Genomic DNA, 11,558 nt, shown 5'->3' with positions numbered 1-11,558 from the left:
TAGTTCATTAAGGCGTCTTGTGACCATGGCAACAATCTTACCAAGGGGTCAATTGTGACGCGACAGTCCCCTTCAGGGCAAACGCTGTCACAGGATCTGAGCAATGGCAGGAGGTACAATCAGTTACCCCCTCCCCCCTAAACATCCAGAGGTCCCATAACCCATTTATGCCCTCTGCCTTACAAAAACACACACACACACACGCACACACACACACACACACACACACACACACACACACACACACACACACACACACACACACACACACACACACACACACACACACACAACTATAATCTAATCAGAAATTCTGGGCATATCTAATGATTCTCATTCCCGTGAGCCTCCAGCCCACAAAACCTCGCCTCTGCTAACAGGGGCTGTGGGTGGGAACAGCACAACGGTTGACTCCATTAAGTTATGTTAGTTGAAGTGAAAAAGTCTAAATAAAAAAACTAAATTGAATTATTGTCTGTGTCAGACACGCTCCCTTACAGACATATATTAAGACATATACAAACAGTCTGTGTGAAACAAAAAAATGTTAAATGTTCTTTCTGCAAAAATAGTAGTAATAGTATAATTTTCACATTAAAATGGTCTAAAATAAATTGACTGCTTCTATATAATAAAAAAGAAAAGAATCTATGAATATGAGCAATTTGTTGGTTTCTAAAAGTGTTATTCGGGAGGCAGACACTGTTAACTTATAACTTTCCTTTTTGATAAAGCTTACAGCTAGGACTTACGATGAGACTTTATTCTGCTTAATGATGCTGCTATAGGCCTAGTCTGCCGGGGGATAATACTTTTCCTGATACTCTGAGCTTCTCTCCTCTCTGTCTGAATCATTCATGTCTCATCAGTGCATGTTACTAACTCAACTTCTTCCCCGGAGCTGTTTGTGCTTTGTCGTCTCGCAGGTCTCTGCTGATGGTGGTGGTGCCTGCTGCCGTGGTCCTGCATGACGCTTCCTGCTGCTATTGTCACTGTTACTCATATAAACTATCACTAGTTTAATAAACTATAACATTTGTAGCTGTATTGTAGCTGCTATTGCTACTACTCATCATTGATCATGTTTGCCACCATAATTATTATCATTTTCATATTCTGTCACCTCAGCTGTGCTTGTTCCTACTATTTTGTTGTATTAACTGTCTTAACATATGCGTCATATTCACATTATTATAAATATTATTATAGTTACTGTTAGGCTTTGCTTGCATCTCTGGAAGTGTGTCTGTCTGTCTCTCTCTGTCCATCTGTCCGTCTTTTCTCTTATGATTCGACGCTATAAATAAAATTGAATTGAATTGAAATGTTCCTGCTGGACACAAGATGTCTCCCCTCCCAGTGTGTGTCCACTGGCAGCTCTAAGGCTCTACATCACACTCGTATGAGTTGCAAATTGGACCAAGATTGACTTCCAAACTAGTTGTGATTTCACAAATCATGCTCGTGGGCCCCGCCCTTTAATAATCTGATTTTCAATGAGCCCAGAGTGAGCGCACACACACTCTCAGCAGATACTGTAGAATGTGAAAACAGCATTCTCGTGTCAAACTCTGCACATAAATCATTCTGCACAGTGCAGCTCAAACATCCAGCTGGGGGAACGAGAAGAAAAACATGTTTTTGAGTGGAGGGTGGACTTTAACTACCATATAACTAACATATATAACACATAACATGAACTTTGCATGCAGCATGAACTTGGCCTGCAGCTGCGAGGCATCTGAGATCCGAGCACAGCCTTATACCAAACAAACTAAATTCATTAATGAAAGAAATTTGGCATTTTCAAAGTCATTCTGTTAAGCTGTGTTATGCGTTCACAGTGCACTTTGCATCTTTGTTATTTCCACGCAAAGCTGGTGGCAGACAGCGCGTTGTGTTTTAGCTGGTAGAGCCTACAATAGATGCATTTGGTGGGAAGTTATGATCAATTGGGAGAATTGCATCCATGCAGAAGGAGGTAAAGGAGTATTTCTGCAGTGATACATATATTTTGGACGTATCAGCCACATTAGCATATTGAGATCCAATCCCAAAGCAGGCAGACCTGAGATAACAAGAAAGCTTTTTAATACTAAGTGTAAATGCAAAGGCCTGTGAAATAATTCAGATAACAAAGATACCGACGTTAATACCCAGGTGGAAATGGGATATAAGGGCGTAACCTCAAGATAGGGCACAGACCATTGCAAGGGATTTACATTGGTTTACATATGGTTTTTCCATTTAAAGTGTGTGGGCAGGGGAGAGATGCAAAACACAACATAAAGAGCCAAAAGAGGCTTTAAACGGTTAAAGCTACAGAGATGGTTGTTAATTCTTAGTATTTTCAGGCGTCATTGGATTCAATATTCTTATTGAAATAACACTTAATGTAGGTTTAACATTTATATTAGTCAATTCAAGTTTGTACAGCGCATACAAATGTCTTCATAGGTCCCTTTCTGACCGGACAAAATCCCCACCGACATCAGTCTTCTGTCTTTAGTGTGAAAGGAACAAACGACTCACTGCAGTGGTCACGGGTATTTATCAGCTCCAGCGGTGGAAACGTGACACCCGGGCGGACACATGCTATGACTGGCGTCGCCTCCCTCATAACTCCTGCTACTTTTTTTTGTCATCTAACAGCTTTAAAGTTGTGCCTCTGGTGATCCTGGTGAAATTTAATTCAGCAAAAAAAGAAGAAAAAAAACAAGCCGGAGCCTTCAGGCGGCTCTGATAAGTCAGCTTTAAGACTCCCTCCCCTCTGCCTCATTATGACAGCAGCCCTTTCAGCTGTTTACAGCGCCGCGGACGAGAAATAAGAGCTTCACTGCTCTGCTTCTGGGTTCCCACAGGCTAAAAAAACACGCACTTAAATGCACAAAATGTAAGCAACGTCTTCAGCGGACCTGGTGACAGACCTTTAAACTCCTAACATACTAATGTGAGATACTGTTTCTTGTTTACGCGTTGGAAGGTATGTCACAGAGGGTCGACATTGGCCCCTTGAAACCGGCCCCCTGGAACTTGACTGACAACCCCAAGTGCAGCGGCTAACACTATTAACCTTAACCCATTCAATCATCCAATCACATAAATGAGTCAAGTGTGTAGTACTCCCAAAGGGGTTAACTATTCGCTGCGTTCATACGTTTAAATCAGGGGTCGTAGCTCATTTCAAAACTGTGTGTATAAGCTTTAAAACGTCTATATTCTTCTTATTAGTGGCCCTGCTGCAAGCAAACCCACTCTCTTTAACCTGTCATTGGGTTAGCTGGAAGAAGCTTTTATTCTTGACTTTTATTACAAGTGAAACCTCCTTGTTTTGTGCTGTTTCATGGCACTATTTTGTCCCCCCTCCTGTACACCGCAGACTGCAGAGACACAGCCGTCGCCCTGTGGTTGTATTGTCCAGTGTGGTTTTTATAGCGTGATGAATCTCGCAGCAGCCAGCTCACTGTCTTATTGCATTGATTTAAGTTTAAGTTATGGGAAGTGAGCAATGCTTTTGCTGTGTTGTGTAGTTATACATGCTTTTGTCCTCTGTGGTTTTTAGGTTTTACTAAATGTTGCCTGCAGTTAAAAGACAGGGACAGACAAACTCCGGTTCCCTGTGGATCACACCTCTGCACCTCATGATTTACACCCAGAACCAATGTTCAGTGTCAGCGCCAAAGGTGGAAAGTAATGGTGTTGCATTGAACAGGTTTTACCCTGCAGTGATTTAGTGTGGCTCAACTGCGCGCTATGCGGTGTGTAGACTGATGCAGGTGATCCAGGAACTCTTAGCTGTACAAAGTTAGCAACATGCGCTAAGGTTAACGCAACGAGCGGATCGGTGTGGGGAACGTAAATGAAACGTACGTCTTCATGTCACCGTTGCTCCATCGTTGTAGGGGATGTGAGTTAACATCCAAACTGTTCACACTTAGTTAATAAATGTAGTTAAGACTTTGAAGGAATTTAATAAAAAGGTATTAAGTGTATTTTTTGTTGAAATAGTATGTTTCACACATATTTTCAACCTGGCAGCACAGAAGATCTTAACAGTCACCACATCGTCAAGATAAGTGTCACCAATTCAGTGTCCAACCAGATGTCCCCCCTTCTGTTCCTGAGTTATGTGTGAAATATTGTAATAATTAGCGCAGGAATTCTTGAATTATGACCAAAAACACACTTTGTGAGGTCACAGTGACCTTTGACCTCCAAAAATCGAATCAGTTCATCCTCGTTTGTGCCATGTTCCAAGAAAATCCCTCCAGGGGTTCCTGAGATATCACATTAACAAGAATGGGATGAACGGACAACCTGCAAACCTAATGGCTATCACCAGCCCGGGGGCATAAAAATGTGACCATTTTGCCGGTTACTTCCAGGGAACTTGCTCTGTGGTTGTCTTGTCAACAGCTCGGTATTGAAACACCGCGTTTACAGCAGCTCGCAGCCCTGCAGGAGGCCAGAGTACCACATCACAAACCTGCAATTTCATTGTCTTTTTATTGGCCGCCTCGATAATTCCTGAACCTTAACCAAGTGTTTTTTCTCGTCTAACCTTACCCATAGTTCCTTTGCAGTAACCGTCCTTCCCTTACCTCAACGATGCTGTAGTTTCCGTGCTTGTTTGCTGTAGAAAGCGAGAATTTTTAAAAACATAAACTATAATTTAGGGTTTTGCAGGATAATAATAGGCTTCTAGTCTGTCTGTCCAATACCTTTGGTCCAAATCAAATATTGACCATGCTGCTGTGGTAATCATATTTCCCCCCAAAGGATAAATCCTGATGTTTCTGGTGACCTGCTGGCGTTCCCTGACCTGCCCTCAGGACAAAGAACCCACTTGTGTAAGAAATATTACAATATAATAGGCGGGTTGCCATGAGATTTACTGACACACATTTATGCTCCCTTTATTGTTTCCAGTTTGGAAACTCTGTGAGCTTCCCAGTGATCCCACCCTTAACACAAAGATGTTTCATAATGTAACGTTAAGGCTGGCATTCAATTTGCATTCAACCCTTTTGGTGCACGCTTTATTATAATTTCATTAATTCCACCGTTACCGAGGATGTTTCCTGGAAAGAACTTGGTATTTAATTCTAATTAGAGGGGGGAAAATGTTTTAACATGTTGCATTGACTAAAGATGGTTCAGCAGTAAAAGCTAAATAACGATTTTACAACTTTACAGGACAATCGTATGATCTGTGCTGTTTCTCTCCTCCTCTCTCCCTGTCACAATCCCCACAAATATAGTGAAGTAGGTCATCAGCATACGTCCCAAACGTTCAGCATTCATCTGTACGTAAAGCTTCATTTCACGCACTCTTTTCGCAGGAATAAGTCTTGTGTCGGCATGAAAACAGACGTAAGCTCTGTAGTGGTCTGTGTTTTAAGTGTGTGTATTCTAATTAGGGGGGGGGGGGGGCTGTTTGAACATGTTGCATTGACTAAAGACTTTCAAGATTATACTGACTGGGATGGTTCAGCAGTAAAATACTACTGATCTGTGCTGTTTCTCTCCTCTCTCCCTGTCACATCCCCACCAATATAGTGAAGTAGGTCATCAGCGTATGAGAAAACCCGTCCATCCTCCCAAACTTGCAGCATTCATCTGTACGTAAAGCTTCATTTCACGCACTCTTTTCGCAGGAACAAGTCTTATGTCGGCATGAAAACAGGTGTAAGCTCTGTAGTGGTCTGTGTTTTACAAACTGTGTGTATTAAACTGCAGCTTTGTTTTATTTGCCTGTTTACGCCTCAGCTCAATATGAGCCGCACATGATGATGATTATAAAAGAGAAATGGTAACCAGGGGAAACTGGAAATAGCAGCGACCGGTGCTTTCCAACAATGGCTGCAGTCAACGTAACAATGAGAGCTGAGGCAAATGGAGGCTTTAGAAGCGTTTCTTTTTTTTAGACTCTGTTTTGTGCTGAAAAGATGGAAACAAAGGCAATAAACCAGGCGTTGGGAAGAAAGGCTTTTCAACAAGGCAGCCCATGCAGTGATGTGATATTTAAAACCTGTCACAATGGGGGGGTTGTGTGTATGTGTGTGTGTGTGTGCAGCTGCTTGTTCTCTGAGTCCTCAATATTGTAAGTACCTGCTCACTCCCATCTCCTCAGATATGGCAGCTTGATACTGATATGCCGTTTGATACCGACGCACAAGGCACCGTTGAGTGTCTGTATGAGACGCAACGGTCTGTCAAGTGCTCGAACGCGGTGCAGTGAGATGATGTACTATAAAGAGTGCCAAAAGCCCTTTTCGGACGGGGTGAGTTTAATGTGGGGATGTGGGGTAAGGTCATTTTTACCGGCGGTTTTAGTCCTGTCTGAATGCTCCATGTCAGTAAATATCCCGCAGAATGTCTGTAAAAAATATGTGTATATTCTGTCATTTCCTGTTAATGCACAGTTTCCCACATTTTTTAGCATAAAGGCCTCTGAAGAAGCTCTCTGAACACTTCTTAAATAATCGATTCTGTCCTGTAGTTTTATGTTTACTTAATTTTGTGATATCAGGAAGCTACGTAACACGCACATGGAGACAGGGAGGTGACGGCAGCACGTAGATTGAGTAACCCCTCCCGCCTCTGGTAGAATACAGGGATTTCTTGATCCCATGCCAATTGGCCATTTATATTACAGTCTAACTAATCCCGTCTGAACAGCGCTAAAGTCTGTGTAGGGACGAGGTGAGAGTGGAATGACGGGTCAAATGAACACAGGACTTTCACTCAGGAGACCGCTGTTTGTGTCCCGTGTGAAACCAACTATTAAGTTTTTAAGGTAACTTACTTGTGTGACATACTTATGTCACAAATGTAAGTTACATAACAACCGTAGTTTTTTTACCCAAACCACAATCTTTTCTAAACCTAACCACGTAGTTTCACTGCCTAAATGTAACCACACCCTGCCAGTTAGAGAATGACCAGTAACGTTAAAACAACAAGGGGTCCTGAATATGTTGTCTTTTAGACAACTAGTATCTTCAGATTTCACTGTCTTTAGGGAAAAACTATTATTTAGACTATTATTTGTAGCTTCCCATGACAAATATACTCCTGCCAGTGTGGAAGTGGTTTTGAACAAGCATTTAAACCAGTGGAACTCGACTCGTGGTCCGCCAAATTTAGCAAAAATAAAGGTTGTGCGTATTTGGTAACTCAGGATTTGCGAAAGTCTTGCCAGATGGTTAAGGTTAGTGTAGGTGGTCGGGGAACGAGTCTTTGCGAAAGTTTTTGCAAGTCGCAAAGCTAAGGTTACCATTTGAATAAATGTGAATTTAGATTTGAGTGTAAAAAAGGTGCAACAGCGACTCTGACTGAAGTAAAGTTATATGTTAAAGAGCACAGACGTACACAGTGAAGTACACACTTCTGTATGGTGTTACACTGACAATGAAAGTGTTTCCTTCTGTGATCGTGTGTGTGTGCGTGTGTGTGTGTGCATGTTGTGTGAGCGTGCTGCACCTGACGTGCTGACGGTGCTCAGCAGGAGGCTGCAGGGTGTTTATTCTGCACCGTGATTGTATTTAGTCAGAAGGAGGACAAAATGTGTTGTGATTCATTTTCTCTTGGCTCAGACTAAATTGGCCATCTGGCTTACAAGATCACTCAGTGTGTGTGGGAGTGGGCCTTTTGACCCACTTCATTGTTCATTCTTTGGCCCCTCAGGGATGAATGTTACCTATATGTGGGTCAAGGACTCTGTGAGGCGCCTATGTACGTGTGGATTCCATATATTTGCATGAATATATATATAGGACTGCAGTGTTTTAATGTCTATATTTGCTGTGGAATATTCATGTGTTTGTCTTCTCACTGAAATGTATTTATGCACTTTGAATTCTGAGGACGATTTGATTTGCGATCAAACCGAAGAGGAAGTTAAAAGTGCACAATAATTTCACATTATCAGTCTCCAGTTATGATGTTTTTATTACAAATGATTTCACACAGAACTAACTCTTTTGAATAATGTCCGACATGAACTGTCATCCAATTTTACATTTGGGGAAGTAAACTTCTTAGCCTGGAAGCAGGAGACCAGTGATGGGAATCACATTCATTCATTCATTCATTCATCTTCAGCCTCTTGTCCCTGTCGGGGTCGCGGGGGGGCTGGAGCCGATCCCAGCTGTTATCGGGTGTGAGGCGGGGTCCACCCTGGACAGGACGCCAGTCTATCACAGGACACATAGAGACGAACAGAGACAGACAACCATTCACACCTACGGGTGATTTAGAGTCATCAATGAACCGAACACCTGCACGTCTTTGGACTGTGGGAGGAAACCGGAGAACCCGGAGAAAACCCACGCAGACACGGGGAGAACATGCAAACTCCACACAGAAGGGCCCCAGCCGGGATGCGAACCTAGAACCTTCTCGCTGTGAGGCGACAGTGTTAACCACCACACCAATAACAGTGTTACTAACTACATCCTTTTCTTCAGTAATGAGTAGAGACGCACCGACCTAATCCAATACGGATACCTGAGCTGAGCGTATCGGCCAATACCAGATACCGATCCGATCCTACTGTTGAATGAATTAACCGTAGACCTGTCGGTGTTAGTGAAGGCACCAGGCTTGACATAAACATTCATTCATGCATTCATCTTCAGCCTCTTGTCCCTGTCGGAGTCGCGGGGGGCTGGAGCCGATCCCAGCTGACATCTGGCGTGAGGCGGGGTCCACCCTGGACAGGACGCCAGTCTATCACAGGACACATAGAGACGAACAGAGACAGACAACCATTCACACCTACGGGTGATTTAGAGTCATCAATTTAGCCTTGTTAAAAAAAAGTACCAAATGAACACAGATATAAATGTACTAACACATACAATGTAATGTAAATGTTATGTAAAACCCTAACCGGTGTTGCAAACATAGAATTGAAGTGACTACATCCCTGTAACTGTGATGCTGTGTATGATAAATCGTACTGTTCTTAAGTGTTGTACAAAAGGTTTGGAGGTGTTGTGTCTAAAAGAGTTTCATCTTAGTGGTCGCATGTCAAGTGTCTACCTGTGAGCGTCAGGTGTTTGCCTTCAGGGCCCGTAAACCACCCGCTTCAGGAGTTATCACTGAATAAGCCCCAGAAAAAGAAGGTTGTTCCAGTAAAAACAGTTTTCAGTGAGCTACATGGATTATGCAGCGTAACAGAAACACTGTCTCTGGAAAGATATGTTGCTGCTGAATATTTAAATGTAATTTCTCGATGCTTAGAGCAAACTAAGCATTAATGCAAAACCACAAACTAAATGCTTCTGGAGGCAGAAATCTCAAATCTTGGGTGAATAAAACCAAATGGATGGATGCCACTGAGGGGAAGTGGGAGCATATATTTGTTTGTTGGTGATTCGGGTGAGCCAGCCTTTGAAAGTTGGTCTTCCTGTCCGGTCCTGGGTTGTTTATGTGCGGAATAAAAGATCTTGTTGCCATGCATTCATAATATCTACTGTAAAAGTTGCATGTTCATCAGCACTGGTTGGGTTTTAATACGAGTCAAATAACTTTAACTAAAAGTTGTACTGTAGTATTTTGAGACAAATGTAGTCTTTTGGGACTAAAAGTCGTAGTATTTTGAGACCCAATGTAGTATTTTGAGACCAAATGTCGTAGTATTTTGGGACTAAACTCGTAGTATTTTTAGACCAAAATCTCGTAGTATTTTGAGACTAAAAGTCGTAGTATTTTGGGACCAAAAACTCGTAGTATTTTGGGAACAAATGTCGTAGTATTTTGGGACCAAATGTCGTAGTGTTTTGAGACCAAATGTAGTATTTTTAGACCAAAATCTCGTAGTATTTTGGGACTAAAAGTCGTAGTATTTTGGGAACAAATGTTGTTGTATTTTGGGACCAAAAGTTGTAGTATTTTGAGACTAAAAGTCGTAGTATTTTGAGACTAAAAGTCGTAGTATTTTGAGACTAAAAGTCGTAGTGTTTTGAGACTAAAAGTCGTAGTATTTTGGGATCAAATGTCGTAGTATTTTGGGACTAAAAGTCGTAGTATTTTGGGACCAAATCTCGTAGTATTTTGGGACCAAAAGTCGTAGTATTTTGGGACCAAATCTCGTAGTATTTTGGGACTAAAAGTCGTAGTATTTTGGGACCAAATCTCGTAGTATTTTGGGACCAAAAGTCGTAGTGTTTTGAGACTAAAAGTCGTAGTATTTTGGGACCAAAAGTTGTAGTGTTTTGAGACTAAAAGTCGTAGTATTTTGGGACTAAAAGTCGTAGTGTTTTGAGACTAAAAGTCGTAGTGTTTTGGGACCAAATGTCGTAGTATTTTGGGATCAAATGTCGTAGTATTTTGGGACTAAAAGTCGTAGTATTTTGGGATCAAATGTCGTAGTATTTTGAGACTAAAAGTCGTAGTATTTTGAGACTAAAAGTCGTAGTATTTTGGGATCAAATGTCGTAGTATTTTGAGACTAAAAGTCGTAGTATTTTGAGACTAAAAGTCGTAGTATTTTGAGACTAAAACTCGTAGTATTTTGGGATCAAATGTCGTAGTATTTTGGGACCAAAAGTCGTAGTGTTTTGAGACTAAAAGTCGTAGTATTTTGGGACCAAATGTCGTAGTATTTTGAGACCAAATGTCATAGTATTTTGAGACTAAAAGTCGTAGTATTTTGGGATCAAATGTCGTAGTATTTTGGGACCAAAAGTCGTAGTGTTTTGAGACTAAAAGTCGTAGTATTTTGGGACCAAATCTCGTAGTATTTTGGGACCAAATGTCGTAATGTTTTGAGACTAAACTCGTAGTATTTTGGGACAAAAAGACGTAGTGTTTTGAGACTAAAAGTCGTAGTATTTTGGGACCAAATGTCGTAGTATTTTGGGACCAAATGTCGTAGTAGATTTGAGACCAAAAGACATCATTACATGAGTCTGACAAAGAAATACTTTGAGCAGCAGAAGAAGACACATGGCAGCATGCAGCCTGTTCCGAAATGCTGTTTGATGGTTCGAGAAGAAGGTGAAAATGTTAAGGCGCATGGCGAGAAAGTCAACTCCTTACAGTCTGCTTTTTGTGGTTGCTATAGGAACCCGCAGTCCAAACCCCCAGAAAGCCAGAATGTGTGTAATCAGCTCTGCAGAGTGGGGGGAAGTCCTGCTAGGGTTCCTCCCAAAGAGCCGTGTTAAAATAAAGATGAATTCTCTTTTTTCTTTTCACTCTCTGCAGGCCTTGAAGATATCTCTGTCTCTCTCTTAGAGGTCCTCTCGTTTAACAAGTGGATGTAATCGTGTTCCTGCTCTTATTAAATATGCAGATTTAATTTGGCACTCGGTTCATATTTCAAGAGGTGAAGGAGCGGCTGTCACGGGACCCAATTTACTAACGAGGAGGGGACGGATCTGAGCAGAGAGCCGTTTTATCCTCGACCTTTATTGTGGTGAATCATTCACTTAAATTATATGTTTTTTATTTCACTTCCTGTCTGATGATTGGTGAGATATAAGCCTACTGTTAGCTGCTTTTGGTCCGACTCTCCCAGGACATGTAAAAGATGATGTTTCTGCTTGGAT

Source organism: Echiichthys vipera (genome assembly GCF_963691815.1).
Source record: "Echiichthys vipera genome assembly, chromosome: 14".
Taxonomy (NCBI): Eukaryota; Metazoa; Chordata; class Actinopteri; order Perciformes; family Trachinidae; genus Echiichthys; species Echiichthys vipera.
This window is presented reverse-complemented; position numbering follows the sequence as displayed.